Source organism: Prionailurus bengalensis, chromosome B3, assembly GCF_016509475.1.
Source record: "Prionailurus bengalensis isolate Pbe53 chromosome B3, Fcat_Pben_1.1_paternal_pri, whole genome shotgun sequence".
Lineage (NCBI taxonomy): Eukaryota > Metazoa > Chordata > Mammalia > Carnivora > Felidae > Prionailurus > Prionailurus bengalensis.
This window is the reverse complement of record NC_057355.1, coordinates 47,679,692-47,705,543: the sequence shown is the minus strand read 5'-3', so window position 1 is coordinate 47,705,543 and position 25,852 is coordinate 47,679,692. Positions and strand designations below refer to the sequence as shown.

The window sequence follows — 25,852 nt, the reverse complement described above, 5'->3', positions numbered from 1 at the left end:
GTCATGGTTAGTTGTCATTCAGACTTAGTTATTTCTTTGTATCAATTATCTTTATTATTTTTTGATCTAGTATCTTTAACTTCTGCTTTAAAAATTTATCTTTCTTGATCAACTTCTTCAATAAATATGGAAACGTGAAATGTATGAGTATCTCTTCTCACTTTATTCCCTGAATGAAACTTTTATTATTAAAATACTTTTTTAAAAGTTCCTTGCACTATGATTCCCAGGCTCCTTTCAGGAGCCTTATTTTCTTATAACATGCGCTCTTTTCTCCATGAAAATGTGATTGTATCAGTTCTTATTTATTATCTGTCCTTCGTAGAATAAATTTTTAGTGCAAGTAAGTAGCAAAAATTTCTGAAACATTAATTTCTTGTTCACTCTACATTCCTGATTTTGTTTATAACACGGACTGTATATTTGATTGTAGAGCCTATTTTGACATAATGCATGATAGCTTTTCATATTTTAAATTAATGATATTTAGTAACAAATTGATTCTTCCCCCATTTGTCTTTACCAGTGGATTCAGTATTCAAAGAGAGCTCTTTGGCAAGTGCATAACCTGACTGAAATGTCAGGGAACAGATGGAAAGGAGTTCCATAGGAACTGAGTTTGACTTTCTGAAAAATAGCTTTACTGGCTTTTCTCCCCTCCAGAAGTGATATGAATAAGAGCTCAATCTTCAAATGAAAGAACAGCTGTTTTTAGGTTTGTATTCAGTGGGGGATAAAAGCGCTTTCATATAAAGTCTTAGCCCAATGATTGATTTATTTTTGAAGGGCTGTGAGTTCTCAGAACATCGAGAATATCTCACAATCAGATGTAAGTACAAGAACATAGTTCATAGCTGGGAAAAGTCTTTTGAATTTTCCTAATGAAATTCCTGCCTTGATTAGGATGAAAAATTGCATTTAGGATAATTAACTTACTCATAATATGAATATGAAGGAAGCTAAGTATATTCATGATAATATAAATGTGTATTATAAAAGTTATTACAGTCAAGTTCTCTGCTTATGTGTAGGTAGGATATCCATACAAATTTTTAAGTTTCACCATAAAGTACTGAAGATCAAATTCAGTGTTTCGTAAGTGGTATTTAAATTATTGATCTGCATGATCCATTTAGGTGAATCTATCCTGAGTCAAGTATTAACTTTAACAAATTAAGCTATCATTTTCACAGTTACATGATGAATTTGAGGCAGGAGACTCTACCTGACATAAAGTACTTTTGTATTAGACAGAGCTAAAAATACATTGGAAGAAAACAAGGTGAAGAGAAAGATGGGCTTTTTGGCAGCCAAACAAATTTAGCTCTGACTGTTGGGGTCATCTCTGATTACTTAACTTTTAATACATTAAAATTGTATGTGATCTTCATGATGAATCTTCTGTGTGTACCATTGAACCAAATAGTTCTTTCTCTTATTTGCTTTTACATCTTTAGGTGGAGAAATCAGGTGCTGTGTTTCTGTGTGTGTGTGTGTGTGTGTGTGTGTGTGTGTGTGTGTGTGTTCTTTTTGGGTTCACATAAGCATAATTTGCAAGACTTCTGCCACGGTAGGAATTAATTGTGGTGATGGAAACTGAAATGTTGTTTCATGCTAATTTTATAATGTGTATATACTGCAGAAGTTAGACAAAGGAACTAAGTTAAACAAAGATCTAGAGGTACTGCCAAACCTAAAAACAACAATGGCACAAAGAAGAGAACAGAATGCAGGGTCCAAAGCCAACAAAATCCAAATGTAAATTTGCTAGTTGACAGGCATCACATGTAAATGGGCTTATTTTGGCAACTGTTGGAGTTAAATACAAAAGACATCACTTATACATAAGCAAAAGTAATTGAGGGTGTTTTTGGGGGTAATTTTTAAAGAAAATGGTCTTTCGAAATTTATAGTAGCCATTTAGTTTGTATGAAGAATGCTGCCTTTCACTTTTGTTAAAATCCATTATTGTTTTACTTAATCCCATTACTAGCGTACTGTCTTTCTTCATATTCATTAAAGTTATTTTGGGTGACACAAGAAGAAGACATGGCTATTACATCAAAACTTTACTGAATACATTTTGTTTTAAGTCTTGGATTGGGGCCCATAGGATCTGCTATGTTTGCAGTGTATTTTATATTGTAACTTTAATTGCCATTTTCCAACCCTTGCCTGTGTGGCATTTACTTGATGTAATTACAAAAATGCCTTTTACCTTATTTTATGGCAAGGGATAAAATAAAATAAAATGAATCCCTAGTTGGTTACAAGTCTGACTCAGTTGTAGCTCATCAAGTGGCCGTGGAGAAAGGGAAATACAAGTAGGAAGATCTCTTCAAAGATAAAATTAAGGAATGAAAACAGATCATTCTTACAGAAATAAAAAGATCTAAGAAATGGTTATCACTTTTCTTTATATTCAGAAAACAGTGATTTCGCCCCCCATAGGATGGGGTTATTTACATATGAATATTTTTCCTTACAAGTTATTAGGTGTTCTTTTTTCTTTTAATTGTGGTAAAAAAAAAAAACAACCATAGTTAACATTAGATATACTCTCTTAGCAAACTTTCAAGTGTACTGTACAGTACTGTTAACTGTATGCTCATTGTTGCATAGCAGATCTCTAGAACTTTTTCATCATGCATGACTGAAACTCTGTACCCATTAAACAACCGCCCCATTCCTTCCCCTGGCCATTGGCAACCATCATTCTACTTCCTGTATTTGTGAATTTGGTTACTTTATATCTCATATAAATGGATTCATGCAGTATTTGTCTTTTCTGTGAGTCACTTATTTCACTTAGCATAAGGTTCATCTATGTTGTAACATAAGAAAAGACCTTTGTTTTTTAAGGCTGAATAATATTCCATTGGATGAATATACTGCATTTTCTTTATCTGTTCATCCACTGATGGATATTTGTTATCTCTTAGCTATTGTGAATAATGCTGAAGTGAACATGAGAGTAAGTGCAAATATCTCTTCAAAATCCTCTCTAGTTCTTTCGGATAAATAACTTGAAGTGGTATTGCTAGATCATATGGTAGTTCTATTTTTAATTTTTTTGAGGAACCTCCATACTGTTTTCCACAGTGGCTGCACCATTTTACATTCCCACCTACAGTGTACAAGGTTCCAATTTCTCCAGATGCTCACCTATACTTTTTTTGTTTTTTGTTTGTTTTCTGTAATGGCCATCCTAACAGTTGTGAGGTGATACCTAATTGTGGTTTTGATTTGCATTCCTTTGATGATTAATGATGTTAAGAATTTTATATCTGGGGGCACCTGGGTGGCGCAGTCGGCTAAGCGTCCGACTTCAGCCAGGTCACGATCTCGCGGTCCGTGAGTTCGAGCCCCACGTCGGGCTCTGGGTGGATGGCTCAGAGCCTGGAGCCTGTTTCCGATTCTGTGTCTCCCTCTCTCTCTGCCCCTCCCCCGTTCATGCTCTGTCTCTCTCTGTCCCAAAAATAAATAAACGTTGGGAAAAAAATTAAAAAAAAAAAAAGAATTTTATATCTGTATACTTTTCTCTCTGCCCCTCCTCTGCTTGTGTTCTCTCTGTCACAAAAAATAAATAAACATATTTGGCTATCTGTATGTGTTCTTTGGAGAAATTTGGTGTTCTTAATTCATTTAAGAGAATATTTAAGAGGTATCTGAGTGGCTCAGTCAGTTAAGCATCTGACTTTAGGTCAGGTCATGATTCCATGGTTCCTGGGTTACTGAGTTCCTGAGTTCCTGATTCCATAGTTCCATCAGCCACTGTGCTGACAGTAGAGAGCCTGCCTCGGATCCTCTGTCTCCCTCTCTGTCCCTTCCCCCTTCTCTGCTTCTCCCCTTCTCTCCACCCCTCCCTTGTGCACAGTCTCTCTCAAAAATGTTAAACAAAATATTTTTTTAATTTACAATTTTTAAAAAGAGGAATATTTAGGGGCGCCTGGGTGGCGCAGTCAGTTAAGCGTCCGACTTCAGCCAGGTCACGATCTCGCGGTCCATGAGTTCGAGCCCCGCATCAGGCTCTGGGTTGATGGCTAGGAGCCTGGAGCCTGTTTCCGATTCTGTGTCTCCCTCTCTCTCTGCCCCTCCCCCGTTCATGCTCTGTCTCTCTCTGTCCCAAAAATAAACGTTGAAAAAAAAAATTTTTTTAAAAGAGGAATATTTAAGTCACTGAAATGTCAGTGAAGTAAAAGATACTGAATTTCTTGAAGTTTTTTTGTGATTGTATTTGAGTTATATGTAATTGAGAGAAAATATTTTAGTTTAGCTTACATTTTTTTAAAAAAACCTTATTTTTAAATTTTATAAAATTATTTTAAAATTTTCAAATAATATAAACTCCTTTTAGAAAAGTTGAAAAATGATAAAAAGGAAAACACTAAGAATCCAACTTTTCACATGAAGCTATTAAACACTTTTTGCATTTCTTCCAGTTTTTCCCCCTGAGGCATTACAGTTACCATGATGAATATGCAGTTTGTAGCTTGATTTTTTTACTTTAAACTATGATGGAAAGAAAATTTTTATTAAAAGAAGCTTAACTGATAAAAGGAAAATAGAATGATTTTGTATATTCAAATTGGATACTTTCAAATTGGAAACAAAGAAAAAGCTTTTAAATAAAATGAAAAAAGTGAAAAAGCAGAGATGATAGGTGTTGAAATCCTTAAACTAAGAGGAGTAAGTGGGAAATAGTAATTGAATTATTGCATGTATATCATCTTGGAAATATAAATATAAGTCAGAACACATTATAATAAGTCTCTGCTATAATGAGCCATATGACTACCGGGTTTTAAATTTGTTAAGAATTTACCTGTGGATTTTTTTTTAAGTGTGGTTTAACACTTCTTACACTGTAATTTAGTTACAGTTGACCGACCCTTGAACAACACAGGTTTCAGTTGTTTGAGTCCACTTATATGTGGATCTCTTTCAGTCACTATAGTACAATACTTAATCTCACGATTTTCTCAATAAAATTTTCTTTTCTCTAGCTTACTTTATTATAAGAATAAAATATAATCCATATAAAAATGTGTTAATTGACTGTGTTATCAGCAAGTCTATCTCTGTTAACAGTAAGCTGTTAAGTTCTTAGGGAATCAAAAGTTATACACGGATTTTTGACCATGTAGGTAGTTGGTGCCCCTATTCCCTCCCACCCTCTCCATGTCATTCAAGGGTCAACTATATTTTTATTCCAGTAAACTTCTTGTTCATTAGAGAAACTCTTCCAGGGCATATATTCTTGTTGAATGAATCATCATGCTCAGATAGAGTTCCAGCTTTGTGACTGATTCACCTTACTAATATTTCTTCTTTTCTAACTATTCTAATATTTTTATCAGTCTTGCTTTTATACATTTTTTTCTGGCCAGAATTAAATGCCTCTAACTTTACTGTGTTAGAATTAAAGCTTTCATTCTGACTTTAATTCACATGTGATTTTCAGGTTAGTTTCTTTTACAGAACTATTTTTAAGGCCACATCTTCTGCTTGGAAATAATGCAGTATTTTTAAAGGTTCATAGATTTATTATGTTTTCAATACAAATACATGTCTTGAGGCCTGTGGATATAAAATGTAAAGAAGTATGTAAGGGGGGTAACTTCATCTGTTTATTGACTTTAACTTGATCATTTGTGGTGCTGATGCCTATTACACATACGATGTAAAATGCCAAGTAAGAGAAACATGATGAGGAAATGAATGACCAAGTATGATTCCTCACTCAGAGTAGTTACTCGGTAAATGCTTCTTGAATAGAAATTGGGAAATTGGGAAACAGATATAATTAATGACACAATGATAATATTTGCTGTCATGTGTTACCTTAATCTTTTTAAACAACCCACTGAAACTTTGCAGGGAAAGGGTTTTGTGAGGATAGTTAATTGTAAACTTAGGAACTACTACATGCAAGATTTCCAGGCATTTTTGTATGCTATCTCATTTAAGTAGGCAGAGCCAGTGTTACTGGATTTTCACAAATGAGAAAACTCAAGCAAAGAAAAAGATGTTCCGTTCAAGTCATACGTCTTGAACTATGCTTGGCCTACTACCTCAAATCGTATTTTTCACCCCCATAGTATGAAGATACTATTTCCTTTTTATTTTCTAGGTTTGTATTCTCATAAAAGTGGGGAAACGAACATTGATTTGGCATGAACTTAAATGTTTTTGCAGTCTGATTATCTTTACAGTATAACCCAGATGTACTTTATAGTTAGATTTTTAAAGATGACATGATTTACTGTAAGTAATTAGTCATTCCTACTGAGGATTTCTAAACACAGAAAATAATTGCTTCAGCAGGTTATCAGTATTCCAGTCAGAGAGGAAGAAGAAGCAGTACCACAAATGGGAAATCCAACTTAAATTCAGTCGCTTCATTAAGCGTCAGATACCTGCCTTCCCCAATTTTACTCAATGGCAAGATTGTTAGATGAGTTGTCTAACAATGAGAATGAAAAGGCCTTTTCGGAAGTTTCACACAGCTTACATTTATTGGGCATTTACTATGTGACAGATACTGCACTAAGTGCCTTGCAAGTATCATCTCATTTCATTTTCACTTAGGCTGTAAGTTATGTACTGTTATCAACCTCCATTTTTTTTGAGGAAGAGCGTCTTTTTTTTAATGTTTATTTATTTTTTGTGACAGAGAGAACACAAGCAGAGGAGGGGCAGAGAAAGAAGGAGACAGAGAATCCCAAGCAGGTTTCGCAATGTTGGTGCAGAGCCTGATGCAGGGCTCAAACCCACAAACTCTGAGATCATGACCTGAGCCAAAATCAAGAGTCAGATGCTTAACCTACTGAGCCACCCAGCTGCCCCTTGGAAGAAACAGTCTTAATAGAGTCGTCATATGCCTAGTAAATGGAAAAGTCAGGGATTGTACTTGGATCCAGCTAGACTGTAAAGCAAATTTTCCTGATATGGCTTTGATAGTTACAGTTTATGTATTGTGTCTGCTTTGTTGAGTTGAAAAGACAGACTGATGAGAGAAATTGAGGGAAATCAGCTAGATCCACTCCTAAACTTCTGGAATAAATACATTAAATGTTTAGAATATGTCAGGTTTTCTTCACATTCTCAATAAATATCTTTCCCTTAAATGTACAGTTCACTGAGCTTGATAAACGTATACACACCCATCAATCCAAGGGAGATAGTGAGAGGCTTTTCTGGGACAGCAGGAGAATTGAAAGCCAACCTGATCAAAGAGGAATGATGTTTTGAAAAAAGAGGAAGAAACTAGACCACGGGTTCATATATTAAAAAGAGGTGGGAGGAATACCAAACAATGAAGATATTTGATATTGTGTATGGATATAGAATTGGGTAAATCAGTACAGTTCAAGTCTTTCCACTTTGAGACTGACAAGGGGGGATAGATAGCACCACTTAGAATTGAGTGTGTTCGTTTGATGAGTTGATAGAAAACACAGATTTGTTTTTAATTACTGTGAAATCAAAGTATAGTGATTTTTTCCTTCCTCTTCTCTGCTAAAGTACCTCTGAACAATTTATAAGGTCATATGTATCCATCTATTCTCTCTTGTTATGAATAATTGAGGAGGTCAAGAATCCAAGTCTAGTTCCTTGCTCTTGGGCAAAAATATATTTAAATTGTGCATTTCATCTTTACAGATTCTTTGGGTTGAAGGTTTTAGGGGTTTTACTGGGAAAATGATGGCTAACTCACCCACACTCACTCAGAACAAAGTCAGAATGAATGGGGTTCCTGCTTTAGGAAATATTGCCAACTAAAAATATTTTACCAGCATTTTACTGTTGACCACTTTTTCCATAGGATTTCAAAGACTTAAAGGTATTTTAAATGATACTTTAAAAATATTTTAAATGATACTCAGGAGTACAGTTTATTTTATCATAGATGTTTGTAAAATAAAATTGTGAAATTCTAGACCTCCATCTGTATATCAAGGTTACCAAAGAAGTAGGTCTATAAACAGTTGCATTAGGTTAGTCTCATTTCTATTTATATCTTGATTATCATCTTATTTTCAAAAAGACTGAACAAGATAATGATGTCATATACTTAAAACTGTTTTAAAATAATAAATTGAATAATTTAATGGAGATACTTAATATAATAAATTGTAATGGAGGTAAGTGACCACAAGTTGACTGGGTTATGGAGAACATTGCCTTGAGCAGAAATTGAAGGTCATCTTTCAGGAGTGAGAAGTAGTATCTTGCTGCAGTAGCACAAAAGCATTACTAAAGTATTCTTCATTTCCCTCCCTGCTGTGCTTTGTGGATCGTGAAGGCAAACAAATATTTCTGAAAATTTTATAAACAAAACTTTATCCTTAGCTGAAAAAAACCTTCCTCTTGAATACTGGTTGTGCGCGCGCGCGCGCGCGCACACACACAAACACACACACACACACACACACACACACGTTTTTCAAGTAGCCTTCAAGCCCAGCGCAGAGCCCAGTGTGGGGCTTGAACTCACAACCCTGAGATCAAGACCTGAGCTGAAAGCAAAAATCTGTTGCTTAACTGAGATACCCAGGCACGCCAAAACACATGGTTTTAAACATCAATTTTTCTACCTTTGACTTGCATTAAATTTTCAAAAGTAACTATGTATTTACCGTCTCATTTTTTAATTTTAGTTTACTTCCTGAATGTAATTGGATGGATTTACCAACTTTAGGCCACCATTCGTATTCTTTCAGTGAAGTTGTAACCATGACGAAACACCAAATCTTCTTTACTGTTTTGTAAAAGGCTTGCATTTGCTGTCATTTTTGTAGGTTTTAGTACATCATTTTGGTTTGTACTAACAACATTGTTAGTGAACATAATTTGCTACTATTTATTTTACTTATTTGTGTATCCTTTATCCTCTGGAAACCTACAAATTTATAGTTAAACATGTGCACAGAACCATATGTGCTCATAAGGCGATAAAATTCACTTTTAATCTGATTGATTTAAAATAATATTTCACTTTTCACATATAAATAGCCTTCATGCATTAATTCTTCAGAAACCTCTGAAAGAATTAACCATCTGAACAATCTTCTTTTAGGCTCTTTGTATAGTTCTTCGGAGCGTAATTTTAAATATATGATAGCATGATAATGTTTACATTGGTAATGATCAATTATTTTATTTCATATTGCCAGTCCCAAAATTGGGGAAAAAGAGATATTCATTGTGGGAATCAATAATATTTGAAAGGTAATGGAAAGATAGGGCTTGGGTTTGTACTTTTTTTTTTAATGAAAAAAGTGTCCAGATGTTTGCCTTCCATTGCTTCAACAAAGACTCAACTGCTGCTTTATAGCACATCACTATATCATCCTTGCCACATGAGTGTGGACTTCTATTTGAACTTCAAATAACATCTTTTTCTTTCCTGGCCTTTAGTATGGGGGCGGCGGGGGGTGGGGGAGGGTGCAATCGCTACGGGTACCCACTACTGTGTCAAAAGCTGTAGCTTGACTCATACTATTCCTTGTTTTTAAAATTAAATCTTCTGTCTCTTTTCATTCCAAGTTGTACTTTGTTAGTATTTAAGTCTGGGGTGTTTTGGGGAGAGAGGGGGTTCAGAATAGGAATATGACATTTTTTAAAGCACATAGTGGGAGGAGGGGGGATAGAATTTACATACAGTGAAATAAATGGATCTTAAATATACATTTCAGTGAACTTGATAAATGTATACACACCTATATAATCAATACTTCAATCAAGATATAAAACATTTCTCTCATGCCATGTTGTAAATGCAGTGGAGTGCTTCCAGGATTGAACATTTATTTTTCAAGTTGCTGGAATGTTGCTGGACAACTCTCACCGGAGTCCCTTTTTTAAGAGTTGCCTTCTGCTGAAGGGGGCCATCTTGACCTTGTCATACCAGTCTTTGGGGGTAGTGTATATCCAATGGCTGCTCAATGCAATGGTAGGGTAGCAGGAGAGGTATAAAGATCTTGGTCCACTTGCTGCAGTTGGAATAGTTCCTAGGGCCTGTTCGAGTTAGAGAACTCCCCATGTGTTGATCTAAGACATTTTTTGATGTTGTATCACAATTCAGTTTCTTCCTGTACTCACTTATGCTTCCTTCAACTCATCGTAGATGTTGAACATAAGAGCACTTCCCAATGAACTTCATGAACACAAATATCCATCTAAGAGTCTGTTACCTGGGAAACTTTATGTGCAACACCTCATGTTAAGTGGTTAAGTTGTTGGCCCCTTCCAAACAACCCCTTATCTACCTAAACAACCATCATTCTTGTCTGATCACCTTAGGTTAGTATTGCCAGTTGTAGAACATTATGTAAATGGAATCATAATAGTATGTTCTCTTTTGTGTCTGGCTCTTTTGCTTAAAAGATTCATCCACGTTGGGTGTAGTAGTTCGTTCTAACTGCTGAATAGCAGTGTTCTATTGCATTAATAAACTGTCATATATTTATCCATTTAGGTGTCTGCAGACATTAGGACGGTTTTAAGTGTTTGGCTATTATGAATGAGGCTGCTATGAACAGTCTTGTGTAATTTAGTTTGTGAACATAAACGTTTTTATTTCTCCTGGGTAAGTATGAAGAGTAGAATCTCTCAGTTATAATATAGAAATGTTTAACTTTATAAAAAATTGCTAAAGAGTTTTTCAAAGTAATTTCACTATTTTATACTCCCAGCAATAATGTGTGAGAGTTCTAGTTGCTCTGTGATCTCTCCAGCACTTGGAACTTATTCATATGTTATATTTTGTTTTATCATGTTGTTATTTAGTTTTTTTGTGCCTTGGTTCTTCTTTCCCTTCTGACTTTTTTTTGATTAATCAGCTATGTTTTGTGTTCCATTTTAATTTCTTGAATGACTTTTTCGCTGTATTGCTTCGAATTGTTTTAAGGGTTGCTCTAGGGATTAAAGTATACACTCATCACAGTTTACATTACTTTATATTTATATCAATGTAAAATTGAGAATCTTGAAAAGAATTAGTTCATTTACCCTTTTTTATTCTTTGTTATAAAAATGTTTAAAGCGTTCAAAACAACTTAATAGTTTTTACTTTCAACAATCATATGCACTTCAGAGAGAATTGAGGAAAAATAGCCGTTTATCCTTATGTAATTGCCATTTCTGTCCTTTCTTGTGGATCTACATTTTATCTGGTATCATTTTTCTTCAGCATGAAACTTTAGTTAGTATTTTATTTCGATCTCTGTGCAATTATTCTCAGATGACTTCTTTTCTTCTTAGAATTATAATAATGTCATTTTATTGGCTCTGGCCTCCATTGTTTCTGATGAGTGGCAAGCTTTTATTTATATGATTTTCCCCTTATGTAATTTGTCTTTCTTCCCTCTGGTTGAATTCAAGATTTCTTTCTTTGTGTTCGTATTCAGCATTTTGATGATTGTGTGTATTGGTGACATTTGCTTTGTATTTTTCCTCCTTAGATATTACTAAGGTTATTGGATCTGCATGCAGTCAGTGATATTTTTCACTGATTTGGGGAAATTTTGCAATTTTTCCCCCAGATGTATATTCTACACCATTTTCTCGCTTATTTACTTCTCATATTCTAATTACATTCATTTTAGGCCATTTAACATTGTTTAACAGGTAGCTAAGGCTCTATTTTATTTTTTCTACTTCATATTGAATAATTCTTTATTGATTTCTGTTCATTTTCATTTACAATTTCTTCTTCTGGCTCCAGTCCATTGTTTAGCTTATTCAGTGAATTTTTTTATTCAGATAATATATTTTTAAATTGTAGAATTTCCATTTTCAAATACACTTCCATTTTTTCTGCTGAGTGTCCATCTGATTATTCATTTTGACCATCTTTTTCTTAAAGTCTTTGAATACATAATAGCTGCTTTAAAATCCTTTGCTGCTTATTCTAGCATCTGTGTCATCTTGAGGTATGTGTGTATGTAGTGTTCTTTCTAGGCTATAAGTCATATTTTTATTTCTCTCTGCCTCTGTTAAGTTTTTTATTTTATATTAGAAAATGTACAAGATGTATCATAGAGGTTTTAATTTCTCTTCTGCAGAGGTTTGTTTTTGCTCTGGTAAGTAGTTACATTATTGGTCAATTATCTTGAGGCTTGGTTTTATGCTTTGTTAAAGCAGGTTTGTAGAAAGCCCAAATTATTTACCAAGCATCCCTAATTAGTTTCCTCTGTGGTACCAGCAGCTGAAATCTCTGCTCAGTTATTTTAGCCTTCTAGATGTTGCTTTCAGTCGGGTTTTTTGTATTGTCCCCTATGTTTATTTCATTTAGAGTTCAGCCAAGGATTTGAGGGGAGTTTAAATATAAATTTTTGGAACTTGCCCAACAGCGGCTTTATCCTTTCTGTGTTTCCCCTCCTTACTTTCTAGCCACACTGACATTCCCAAATTCTGTTTTCTGGCTTCCTAAGCTAAGAAGATAGTAGCTTTCTGCTTACTATTCAACCACACCACATGCCATGCTGACTGGAGTGTCTTCATTGGACCAGCCACGTAGATTTGGATCTTATTCAGTGAATGTGTTTGTTGTTGTTTTTCCCCACTAATCAGATCCTCTCTAATTTCTGTCTACTTTTGCTCACTCTTCTTGCCTTCAAATAGTTGTTTTTAGGGGTACCTGGGAGGCTCCGTAGGTAAAGCATCCAACTCTTAGGCTTAGGTATAGGACATGATCTCGTAGTTCATGAGTTCCAGCCCTGCATCAGGTTTTGCCCTGGCAGTGCGGGGCCTGCTCGGGATTCTCTCTCTGCCCCTTCCCTGTTTGTGCTCTCTCAAATAAATGTAAAAAAGTTTAAATAGTTGCTTTAAAAATTTTTGTCCGTAGTTTATAATTGTTATTTTCAATTGAATACCTTAGGAAAATGGTCACTAAAACATTTTGTTCTTTAAAAGTTTATTTTTGGGGCGCCTGGGTGGCGCAGTCGGTTAAGCGTCCGACTTCAGCCAGGTCACGATCTCCCGGTCCGGGAGTTCGAGCCCCACGTCAGGCTCTGGGCTGATGGCTCAGAGCCTGGAGCCTGTTTCCGATTCTGTGTCTCCCTCTCTCTCTGCCCCTCCCCCGTTCATGCTCTGTCTCTCTCTGTCGCAAAAATAAATAAACGTTGAAAAAAAAATTTTAAAAAGGAAGTGATAATATGCAGAAATAGAGGCCCAAAAGTTAATGTTGCCTCGAGAGGCAACGTGGTTAACAGGACTGGATGCCATAGAGCAGAGGTAGGCAAAATATGGTCCATGGTCTGTCACCTATTTTTGTAAATAAAGTTTTATTGGAATACAACCACTTTTTATTTGTTTACATTTTATATATGGCTGCTTTTGTGCTACATAGTAGGGTTGAATAATTGTTAAGGAAAGTGTATGGTTCACAAAGCCTCAAATATTTACTCTGTGGTCATTCACAGTAGAGGTTTGCCGACCTCTGATACAGAGAGCTGAGAAATGAAGACCAGCAGGGGGCCTTTGTTATTTCATTTCAGGATAACCTTTGATGATCTGAAAAAGTTCAGTTTTATCTTAAAAACAAACATTTACTGAGAGCCTTCTCAATGCCTAACATTCAGATTTGGGCCTGGGTCTAGGAAGAGACTAGATACTAGCAAGAGATTCATTAGTGAGTCAGTGAATGAATTGTAAGGAGTGAAGGTGGTCAATATAAATTTTTGTTTTGTGAGTCTAGAAAGAAATGAGTGGCAATTTAAAGAGCATCTGAGTAAGAGATTTTTAAATAATAGGGAAAACATGAAGGAAAAATTTTTATGGAGTTTTTCTGAGAGGCAGAGTGTGTTTCCATTGCAGGAATTAATGGTCTAAGACTTGAACGCAGGGAGTACACAGGCCTCATTACAGGAAATGAATAGAATTGTTTGTGGAATTAAGTTAAGAATAGTAATTGCTCACACAGCTGTTTTTAAATAGCAAATTGTGTTAGGTAATCAGCAAAAATCCACTAAAATGTACTTGATAGTTATGCAGAAGCTGTTTTATTGGTACTGGCTTATGATCCTAATGGGTACTATAAAAACAAACAAACAAACTAAAAACCTATGTATGCAGCTTTTACATTGGTATGCTACTGTATGTTTTTTGTTTAATGTACAATTGTAATGTTTTCATCTTCCTTTCCCCACCACCAAACCCAAATATAATTGTCTCATTCACAAAGAGTGGTACCGTGAACTTGATGAGTGCACAGAGCAATGAGGTGTGTTCTCATTGAAAGGAGTAGTATCTATTTGATTGCTTCTCTGTCTTCCTCCCTAGACAAAAATAGAAAGTTTCATTGTATGGTTGGATTTAGTGCTACTAATTTAGTTTTTTTCTGTTTTTCTCTGTTTTTTTTGGACTGTACTTTTGTTCTTTCTTTTGGATATGACTATTTCTCAGGACTCCCTTTTAATTTATTAGTTAGCTTTTTAGTGATGTATCTCCTTGGGCCTTTTTGGTAGCTTCTCTAAGGATGTTAATATATATCATTAACTTCTCACAGTCTATTTAGAGTTAATATTGGTACCAGTTCACATAAGATGCAGAAATCTTGTGACCTCTCAAGTCTGTTTAACCCTACCCCTGCCTTCCTTTATGCTGTATTTTTCATGTGTATTCTCTTTTATTTTTTAAGTTAATTTATTTTTGAGAAAGAGAGCAAGCATGAGCAGGGGGTGGAGAAAGAGAATCCCAAGCAAGTGGGATTCATGCACTGTCAGCATGGAGCCTCTCACAGGGCTTGATCCTACAAACTGTGAAATCATGACCTGAGCTGAAACCAAGAGTTGGTCACTTAATTGACTGAGCCACCAGGTACCTCTCATATCTATTACTTCTAAATACATTCTAAGTCCTATGAGAGATGTTATGCAGGCATACCTCAGAGATACTGTGGGTATAAAGCGAATATTGCAGTAAAGTGAGTCAAATAAATTTTTTGCTTTTCCAGTACAAATAAAAGTTACATTTATACTATAGTCTGTTAAGTGTGCAGTAGCATTATGTCTAAAAAAACCAATGTATACATCTTAATTTTAAAATGCTTTATTGCTAAAAAATGCTAACTGTCATCAGAGCTTTCAGCAAGTTGTAATCTTTTCACTGGTAGAGGTTCTTGCTTCGGTCTTGATGCTGCAGACCAAACAGCATGGTGGTTGCCGAAGGTTGGGGCAATTTCTTCAAATAAAATGACAGTGAAGTTTGCTGCATCAATTGCCTTTTCCTTTCACAAACAATTTCTTTGTGACATCTGATGCTGTTTGATAGCATTGTAACCAAAGCAGAACTTTAAACATTGGAGTCAGTCTTTTCAAACTCTGCTACTACTTTGTCAACTACATTTTTTGTAATATTCTAAATCCTTTGTTGTCATGTCAACAATCTGCACAGCATCTTCACCAGGAGTAGATTCCATCTCAAGAAATCACTTTCTTTGCTAATGCATAGGAAGCAGCTCCTCATCCGTTAAAGTTTTATCATGAAATAACAGCATTTCAGTCCCATCTTCAGGCTCCTCTTCTAATTCTGTTTCTCTTACTATTTCTACATCTGCAGTTACCTCCTCCATTGAAGTCTTGAACCCCTCAAAGTCATTCACAAGGGTTAGAATTAACTTCTTCCAAACTCCTATTCATGTTGATATTTTGACCTCTTCACGTGAATTGTGAATGTTCTCAATGGCATCTAAATGGTGAATCCTTCCCAGAAGTTTTTTAACTGACTTTGCACAGATCCGCCAGAGGAGTTTCTGTCTATGACAGCTCTAGCCTTATGAAATGTATTTTCTCAATACTAAGACTTGAAAATTGAAATTACTCCTTGATCCATGGCTGTAGAACAGAAGCGGTGGCAAGCAGACGTGAAAACACCATTAATCTCATTGTACATCTCCATCAGAGCTCTTGGATGAGGTGCACTGTCAATGAGTGGTAATGTTTTAAAAGGAATCTTTTTTTCTTGTTTGTTTCCTGAGCAGTAGGTCTGAACAGTGGGTTCAAAATATTCAGTAAACCATGTTGTAAACAGATGTGCTATCATCCAGGCTTTGTTGTTTCATTTGTAGAGCACCAGCAGAGTATTTTTAGCATGATTCTTGAGGGCCCTAGGATTTTAATAATGGCAAATGAGCATTGGCTTCAGCTAAAAGTCACCAGTTGCATTAGCCCTTAACAGAAGAGTCAGCCTCTCCTTTGAAGCTTTGAGAAGAAGCTAGGCATTGACTTCTCCTCTCCAGCTATGAAAATCCTAGATGTCATCTTTCTCCAACAGAAGAGTGTTTCTTCTACATTGAAAATCTGTTGTTTAGTGTAGCCACTTTCCTTAATCTTAGTTAGATATTCTGGATAACTTGCTGCGGCTTCTACATAAGTATTTGCTACTTCTCTGTTATGTAATGTGTCTATTTTTCTTAACCACTTTCAACTTTTTCTCTGTATTTATTTTTAGTTGTCAGAGGTTTGACTGTTAGGTGCCTACATGTTTTTGGTTTTTTTTCATATTTATCCTATTTAGATTCACTGAGTGTCTATAATTGGTAAGTTTATGTCTCTTACCACGTTTGTGGAATTTTTTACCATTATTGCTTTTATATTTTTAAAATATTTTTAATATGTTTTTCCTACTCTGTTCTCTTTGTTATATCATTATGCCTCTGTTAGACTTTTTAATGTTTTCCCTTAGGTCTCTAAGGTCCTGTTTATTTTTATTTTAGTAGTTTTTCTCTTTTTATCAAATTGAATTATTTCTATTGAGTGGTCATCAAATTTACTCTCTTTAATCTGTCATCACTATTCTTCCCTTAAGCCCATCCAGGAAATTTGTTTTTTGTTTTTTGTTTTTTGTGGGTTATTTATTTATTTATTTTCTTAATTATTATATTTTTTTAACGTTTATTTATTTTTGAGACAGAGAGAGACAGAGCATGAACGGGGGAGGGTCAGAGAGAGGGAAACAGAATCTGAAACAGGCTCCAGTCTCTGAGCTGTCAGCACAGAGCCCGACGCGGGGCTCGAACTCACAGACTGCGAGATCATGACCTGAGCTGAAGTCAGCCGCTTAACCGACTGAGCCACCCAGGCGCCCCCTTAATTATTTTTTTTAATATATGAAATTTATTGTCAAATTGATTTCCATACAACACCCAGTGCTCAGCCCAAAAGATGCCCTCTTCAATACCCATCACCTACATTCCTCTCCCTCCCACCCCCCATCAACCCTCAGTTTGTTCTCAGTTTTTAAGAGTCTCTTATGCTTTGGCTGTCTCCCAAAATGTTCACATTTGAAAGAAGAGGTATCTTCAAAAGTTATAACAACAATAAACATGAACAAGCAATTTTTGAGCCCCAATCCTGAGAGCTGATACCTAAAGAACTTTCAAAACAATATCTGTCTCTCTGTCTGTCTGTCTACCTATCTATCTATTCATTTATCAGGAAATTTGTTTTTTTTAAGATTTTTGATATTTTAATTTTTATTTCTAAGGTTTATATGTGCTTTCTTTTTGTTTTCTTTTCCCTGTGAGATTTTCCATTTTTTCCTTCATTATGAACTTAGGTCCTTTATCTCATTAAGCACACTTACAATATCTGCTTTAATATCCTTATTTGAAAATCTCATTCTCTAGGCCATCTTGAGGTTGTTCTTTTGATTATCTTTTCCTTTGAGATTGGATCACATTTCATTATCAAGGAATTTGGGATTCTATTATGGGTATTAAGAATGTATTTGTGGAAATTTTGTTTTCTTTCATGTTCCTCCAAAGAGTTTTGATTTCTTCGTTTAAGTGAGCCATTAATTGGATTAGACTTAAAGTGAAAACTCTCTGTTGCCTGAGTTTGGCATCTGCTCAAGTCTTGATTTGATTGTTTTAGTCTCAGCTGCAGACTGCCTTGGGCCTGCCCTGTGAATGTGCTGCAGGACTCAGCCAAGACTTGTGTAGAAATATACCAAAATTTTGGGACTCTTCTTTTTTGCATCTCTCCTCTTGGGAATTCTGTCATTACTTTGTGATGACTGTTGCTTTCCAGGCTCTGTACCATTCTTCTAGCTAGAAAGATTTTTTTAAATGTTTATTTGAGAGCTAGGTGAAGAGAGAGTGAGGGAGGAAGGGCAGAGGGAGTGGAGAGAGAGAGGATCCCAAGCAGGCTACATGCCCAGGACAGAGCCCAACACAGGCTTGATCTCACAACTGTTGAGACTATGACCTGAGCCGAAATCAAGAGTAGGATGCTCATCTGACCGGGCCACCTAGGTGCCCCTAAAAGATGTTTTTTATTGGAACTTTAGTTCTTGCATGCTGTGGCTACTGCTTATGTGTAGGATAAAGCTTTAAGAATGGGAAATTCACTTGTTCTGGTCCCTAAAATCTGTTAAAGAAAGATAGTTATTCATTCTGGTCTTTTCTTCCAAGTTTATGTTCTCATCCCAAATCAGCCTGATTTTGTTCACTTTCTAGAGCTTGTAAGTAATTGTTTTATATTTGTATTTTCCCCCAGAATTTATAGAAGCCTGTCTATCAGAGCTTACTGCATTGTACTGGAAGCTGAGCTTACTAGGTCACTTTTGAGGTTTCTGCAACACATTTTGTCATCTGCTTTTAAAAATAATACTTTGTTTAAAAAGTAATTATTATTTTTTGAGTTGCTAGGCATAATTTTTCTATTTTTGGCCTCTTGTTTTTAACCCATCCTTAGTTATTGAATTATTATGACAGACAGTTACATGAATGCCCTAATTTTATATGTTCTGAATCATTCAGTAAACATTTGAATGCAGAATACCACACTTCTGCTAGGTACCAGAAAAACATAGAGATGAACAAGAGATGCTCCCTATTATAAAGTTTTATTGGTAGAATGTGAATGAAAACAACCATCAGTGTTTAAGACAGAATAAGTACAAATTCACTTCTAAAGAAGTGTGATTAATTTAGGCTTAGTTGCTGGAGAACACTTCTCAGGAGGGGACATTTGATCTTAGGATGAATCAGAATTAGAAATCTAATAGGTTAAGGGTTAGATGAAGGTGGATATTCTAGGGCTAGGGAACAATAGGGGTAGAAGATGAATTTGGCATGTTTGGGGAGTGATTAATGTCCTGATGAGGGGGACCTTAAGGTTTTGAAGGGATATAGTAAGTACTGAAGCTGAAAAGGCAGATTGAGGCCACCTTGAAGAATGCCTCCCTCAGGTGTGTGAATGTTAAACCTGAAGCAGCAGAGAGAGGATCACATTTGTGTAGTGAACGGATATGACCCAACTTGTGTTTATGGCAAGTTAAGTGTGCTGGCAGTGTTAACTGTGGATTGAAATGGGAACATAATAGAAGAACAAGCAATACACGGTACCTGAACCCCAGGGTATTGTGTATGTAAAAAGAACAAATGTGATAGTTGGAAAATTGATGAGGTAGAAATTAATATGAAGAGTGACTAGTTAAGGAAATAGGAAAGAAGAATGTTACCAAGTTAAAGAGAATCATTACATTTCTAACTACATTTGTAAATATCCCAACATCATGCTGAATATATTAATCTTTTTGGAACATGTTTTATTTAAAATTCCTTTTATAGCAATGTGTTATAGGCTGTACTATAATGAATACAAAGTGATTTTTCTTAGGACATGTGATGAGGTCATTTCACAGTTGTGATATTTAAGGTCTGTAGTTTCTTTAGCTACCAAGCCTAGTGAGGATTTAATTTCTTTAAAAGTTGTTAGTAATTTTTGCTCTTTGGGAGTAGTCATCTGGTTTATAGAGTCATTTGCAATCTAACTACTTCTCACAGAGTTTTAAAAAAAGTATAGTTATTTAGAAGACTGGTTTTGATTACTGTGTAAAAGTAATGATAAGCTAACAAATAGGGAACCTGGTATAGCCTCACTTTTATTAAACTGATTTTATTATTTCCACTCTATACATTCATTCTTCCGTAAATATTTATTAATACCTACTTGTGTCAGGCATGTTCTAGTTACCAAATGGTTAAAGCTGAACAAAACAAACTACATCCTTATTTTGATGGATTTTTCAATCTGTTGGAAAAAGACAGTAAACATCCACCTATAAGATGACATTTGAACAGAGACCTGAAGGAAATTAAGAGATCATTCAGATATCTGGGTGGGAGCATTTTATGAAGAGGAAAGGGCAAATGGAAAGATCCCAATATGGCCCCTTGCTTTTGCTCAAACACACCAAGCAAAAGCAGGGGCCATGTTGTTGAAACAGATTGATCCAAGAGAAGGAAGACTTCGGTAGATTTTGAGCATAGGAGTGACATGATTTGTTTCTAAAGGGTCATTCTAGTTGCTGTGTAAAGAATAGACTGTAGAAGGAAAAGAAGAATAGGGACCCTTTAGGAGACTCTTACGGTAATATATGTCAGAGATGGTTGATGGCTTGAACTGAAATGATCATGTTAAATATAGTGAGTTACAGACTTTGGAAATGTGTAATGTCAATCTAATGGGATTGTACTATTGAGAGACCTTTTGCTGAGAGTCCTCCAGAGTGTGAGAGAGACAATCAAGCCTGTTTTTAAGAGTTGACTGCCTAAGTGCCTCTATGGAGGAAAACAACTGACAATGTTGTTTAGATATAGGGCTTTGGTATTTGTATTGGAGAGGAGGAGTACAGGTTTCTCCCACTCTCCAAAAGTTCACTTTATGCCACTTTGCTTTTACTAAAGACCTACGTTTGTACCTGTTTTTGGTAATTGAAAGAAATTGGAAGAGGATATTTGCTTTTACAAATGGTAATTGCTTGTTTACTTTTTGCCATTTCAACTTACAAAAGTCTTTTTGTAGGACATTTTATAAGAATGTTCTACTTTCAGATAGCAAGAGAAACAAAATACCAGGTCACCAGATAGCTCCCAAGGTAGTACAACATACCTGCTTGCCCTCTGGAATTTCGTTTCAATCTCTGGCCATCAGGCTGTATCTCTTGTTTGTAAATAGGTAGACTTGCCATTTTCTTTGGATCCTCTACTCTATTTAAATTACTGGAATGTCCTGCTGAATTGTGTCTTTACAGGGTATTTATTTAGAATGATGTGGTTAATAACATAGCAAAATAACTGTGTTTGAACGTTATTTTCAAAATTATTCATTTTCTTGGAATTAGTCATGTATTTACTACCTTACTGTAGTGTATTTTGGCACTACAATATCCCTACTTGTAAATCTTTGTTCTTAATAATACCAAATGGAAATTGTGATTGAACTTTAAAAGGTGTCCTGTGATTCCTTTCGCTCTTCTTACTGTTTTTATTTTCTTACCTACTTTTTTTTTTTTTAATTTTTTTTTTTTCAACGTTTATTTATTTTTGGGACAGAGAGAGACAGAGCATGAACGGGGGAGGGGCAGAGAGAGAGGGAGACACAGAATCGGAAACAGGCTCCAGGCTCTGAGCCATCAGCCCAGAGCCCGACACGGGGCTCGAACTCACGGACTGGGAGATCGTGACCTGGCTGAAGTCGGACGCTTAACCGACTGCGCCACCCAGGCGCCCCTCTTACCTACTTTTAAAAAGAATTAAATTGTTTCTTTTGACTGCTCTAGGTACAGAACCCTAATATTTCATAACTTTAACAAACCTTTATAATCATTGTTACATACTTCATATGAGGCACTGTGTCTTAAATTCTCTTAAATACACTTACAATTTTAATATTATCATAGCTTTTCCATTTTGTTTTTGTTGATGTTTAGTATAACAGCAAAGGTGTGCTATTATATTCTAATTGATCCTATTTCACAATGAATTTCGAGAAAAACACATTGGTAGATTTATTTCATGAGAATCTAAAATCATACAATAGAAATGGTGATGAGTTTTACTTGTGTTTTGTTTTACAATTGACGGCAACCTTGGAGTGTTATCTAAACAAGTGCCATTACTCCACAAATAAAATTGAGTGAAACTATTGAAGAGATACATTCATAGCTTTGGCTATTTGACATAGTCATCTCCAATCAGATTTCTTTCATCAAATCATTTATTGAATCACCTTATAGCAGATGGCAATCCTGCAATCTACATTATTTTTCCTTTATTTATAACAGGGTTGGGATTTGATATTTTTGAAGTACGTTTTACTTGCTAAGATAAGAAAACTTGATTTCACTGCTCCTAGAGCAATATGTGTGTGTGTGTGTGTGTGTGTGTGAGAGAGAGAGAGAGAGAGAGAGAGAGAGAGAGAGAGAGAGAGAAAGATACAGTCTCCTGTGCTCTTCCTTCCAACTTTATATATGGCCCTTTTTCATAAGGATAGATATTAAGCAAGTGGCTGTAGTGGTTTTTTTTTTTCTTACCAGCTTTTCTACAGAGATACCCTTATTCATCTTCACTCCATTCTTAGTATTGTCCCCCTTCTTCCTTTTATTCCTTCTCTGCTCAGTAGACTCTCTACCTACTACTAGAAATATTTTCCCAATTCTAGACCTGTGTGTCACTTTACCCTAGTCTTAGTCTCAGGCAGCAGGTTATTGGTAATAGTGGCAAGTAGGAAAATATGGAACTGCTCAGCAGCTTTTCTCCTCATTCACCCCTTTTACCTCCAGGCAGGGAGGTCTTCGCTGAGCCTCACCAAACCATGAGTATGCTTTATGTACACAAACTCTTTACTGTTTTGGACCCATATGGTGGAGGGCATGGGGAGTGGAACAGATGCTGAGGGTGTAGAAAAATCATTCCCCCTCCCAATCTGTTTTCAGTTTTTCCCTGGTGGTTAAAAACCTAGAGAAATCTATAAGACTCTGTGCTAGGAGAATGAAAGAAGAGATAAGATGAAGTTGTAAGCATAGTTTATGGTTAACTTGAGAGAGCACTTTTGGTCAAAAACTAAAGATGGTAGCAGGAGAGAGGAAGCAGGTGTAGACCAATACCTGAGTTCTTCATAGAAAAGAGTAATGTCATATGTTAAACTTTACCAAAAAGTTTACTTGCTCCTTGAAGAATTTTGCTCTCTGACATCTCAAAAACTCATTTTTTTTTACCTCTAATTCCTTCTCCAGGGTCCTAGCCTCTTAAAAAATTGCCTGTGTATGTAGTGACTTATGATTTGTTTTTAGTTACTTTTCCTATTAAATGAGAAAGTAGCAAATTGTTTCACTGAATTTACAAGCCATTATTTTTTGATACAAGCTTAAAAAATATAATGTTCTTTACTGGAAGATATTAAAAAATAATATGTATACCTTTTAAAATGTGACCTATGGAATCAAAATATATATTGGACTTTAATTGGTTCCATATAAAAAAGCAGGGACTTAAGAGAATCTGTATATAAAGATTAAAAAAGAAAAGAGTCCTTTAGTCTCTATATTAAAATATTGATGAACCCTTTTAATCTTGTTGAATAGAAATAGAATAGTTTATTAGAAAGTTAAGCAAGACTCCCAAGGGTTTCTGCTACTTGGTGATTGTTAAACTTTCTCTTATATCCACCATTTTAATCTATCAATCGTGGAACTAGCTTCTCTAAAATTGTTAAATTGGAATGCACAGACTAGAAATGGGAAGGAAAGAAAATATATGGCAATGGTGGTTCAGACATATCTTAATAGAAACGTTTTTCTCCCAATCACTGTATTGCAACTATACTTTATTTTCTTGTCGATAAATTTGATTTTGATCAATTTGTATAAATTTTGATCAGTTTGTACAGTTTTATATTAAGTTTATTTTCTGTGTGTAATTTCTTTTTCTCTGCTTACCTTGGTCTTATGTCTGAAGCTTTGGAAAATTTATTATTCCTGTCATATGTCTGTTTGTACAGCCATTGTCTTCAGCAGAAAGGAGTCATTGATGCTGAAAGATGACTCTTGCCTTTGTCAGTGCCAGCCACGACCTTCTACTCAGAGTCTGGTTATGTTAACAATAAAACTAAAGAGCTCTGAGTTTAAAACCTACCCAGATCCTTGTTATTCTATAGCATCCTTTGAGCCCCCTGCTGTGTCCACTGTCCTTGGTATGTCATACTGTTTAGCTGTTGGCTTACTTAATTACCATCTCATTTAATTAATCTTTACACTTCTTTTATGCTGTGGAAGTAGTGTCACTTGATGCAAATTGAGTATGTGTTTTCAAATAATTTTATATCTTTAAAAAATTTTGTCTGAGATGTTTTCTGTAATAGGCACTCACCTTTTTGCCTTCTCTTTTACAGAGATATGTAAATAACACATAGGCCTCATATTTATTACTCATTTGATGTAAGATGATTCAGAGTCATAAAAAGAATAAACTATAGTCTGATCATTTTCATTAAGATAGGGTCATCAAAATAAGTTTCTATTCTGTGCCCTTAACTATCACTGTAAGTATGATTCCCCTCTTCTTCTCAACCCCACCATTCTACTTTTTGTCTCCATGAATTTACACCCGATGTAAGTGGAATTGTACAGTATTTGTCCTTTTTGTGACTAGTTTATTTCACTTAACATATGTCCTCAGGTTCATCCATTTTGTAGCATGTGTAGGAGTTCCCTCCATCTTTAAGGCTGAATAATATTCCATTGTATGTATATGTCATTTTGTTTATCCATTCATCTGTCAGTGGATACTTGAGTTGCTTCCACCTTCTGGCTATTGTAAATAATGGAATAGAATATGGGTGTACAAATATTTGAGACTCTGCTTTCAATAGCCAATTTGACTTTGTATTTCACTTTGGCTATATAGTGTTAAAAAATGTTAAAAAGACATAGTTGCCAATGAAAAGTATGATTTAAAAAAAACTTTTCATAAAATTATTAGCAATTCATAAGTAGTATTTATTTTGTGTGTTAATAATAGCCTTTGTCTTGGATTGGGCCTCATAGGAATTCTGGCTTCTGTTCTGCAGTGTTGATTACAAAGAAAATGCTTGGAATATAGCCTACAGATAACTGGTGATACTGGAGAGATGGTAACGAAGTGTGTTTTTACATGCTATTACCCCAACTTGTAGAATCTTTTTTAAATCTAGAGTTTTAGTAAGAATTATCCAAGCATGAACAAAACACTGTGTATTTTTATTCGTGATCTCTGTGTTTTCAAGGTATCTGGTTCTCTTGAAATTATGCCTTGAGTGTTTTCTGTAGTAGGTATCCATCTTTTCTCTACAGTATTTTTAAAAACTTTTAAAATTATACATCAGTCACTTAATATAGGAAGTACAGATTCATAAAAAGAATAAATTAGGGTCCTACCAGCTGAATTAGTAATTAGTATACTCTGCTTCGGAAACTCACTCCTCCTTGCCTGCTTTTGTCACCTATGGACAATTGGCAGTTCTGTCCCTTCAGCTGGCAGTTCTGTCCATGTGAAGTGGCTTGGGAATCCTGGCTGGTTACTGGAAAATTTGTGGTATTTAACTTATTACAGATCACGTTCTCCTCTAAATCACAGAGGATTTTGAAAAAAAATTGTTTTTAAGAAAAAGAAGTTCTAAACTTAGCAGAATGTTGTCTTTGTAGCATCAGGAGTTTTCTCATGCAAGAATGTAAAAAGGCAACTATTTGTGTTTATTTCATCATAGAAAACTTGGCAAGGGTTGGGAAAGCATAAGCTGTTAGGAGTCAAGGATAAAAAAGACTGGTCCTCAGAACAGAAAAGGGAGAGATACCTGGATTGAGAGGTCTCCCGGTCTTTCAGCTTTTTCTAGGGATTGATTGGGAGGTAAAATAATGGAACCAGAGCTTCAGAAGGCACATTAAGGAGCACAATGAACTGATTTTTTGTTAATGGTTACTTATCTTTTTTCACTTTGAGTTTTCCTTTGCAATTTTCATAAGTGTAGACCTACTCATTTAGAATCAGATTTTAGGGGCACCTGGGTGGCTCAGTCCATTA

General features: G+C 35.4%; 1 protein-coding gene and 1 long non-coding RNA gene across 8 annotated transcripts in view; one reads left to right on the top strand and one right to left on the bottom strand.

Annotated features, from left to right (window-relative positions):
- The window catches only part of TCF12 (transcription factor 12), a 386,235-nt gene that overhangs the window by 130,446 nt on the left and 229,937 nt on the right, over positions 1 to 25,852 (top strand). The gene's annotated exons all lie outside the window — the stretch shown is intronic.
- Positions 1 to 25,852, bottom strand: part of LOC122468598 — a 30,308-nt gene that overhangs the window by 2,695 nt on the left and 1,761 nt on the right. The gene's annotated exons all lie outside the window — the stretch shown is intronic.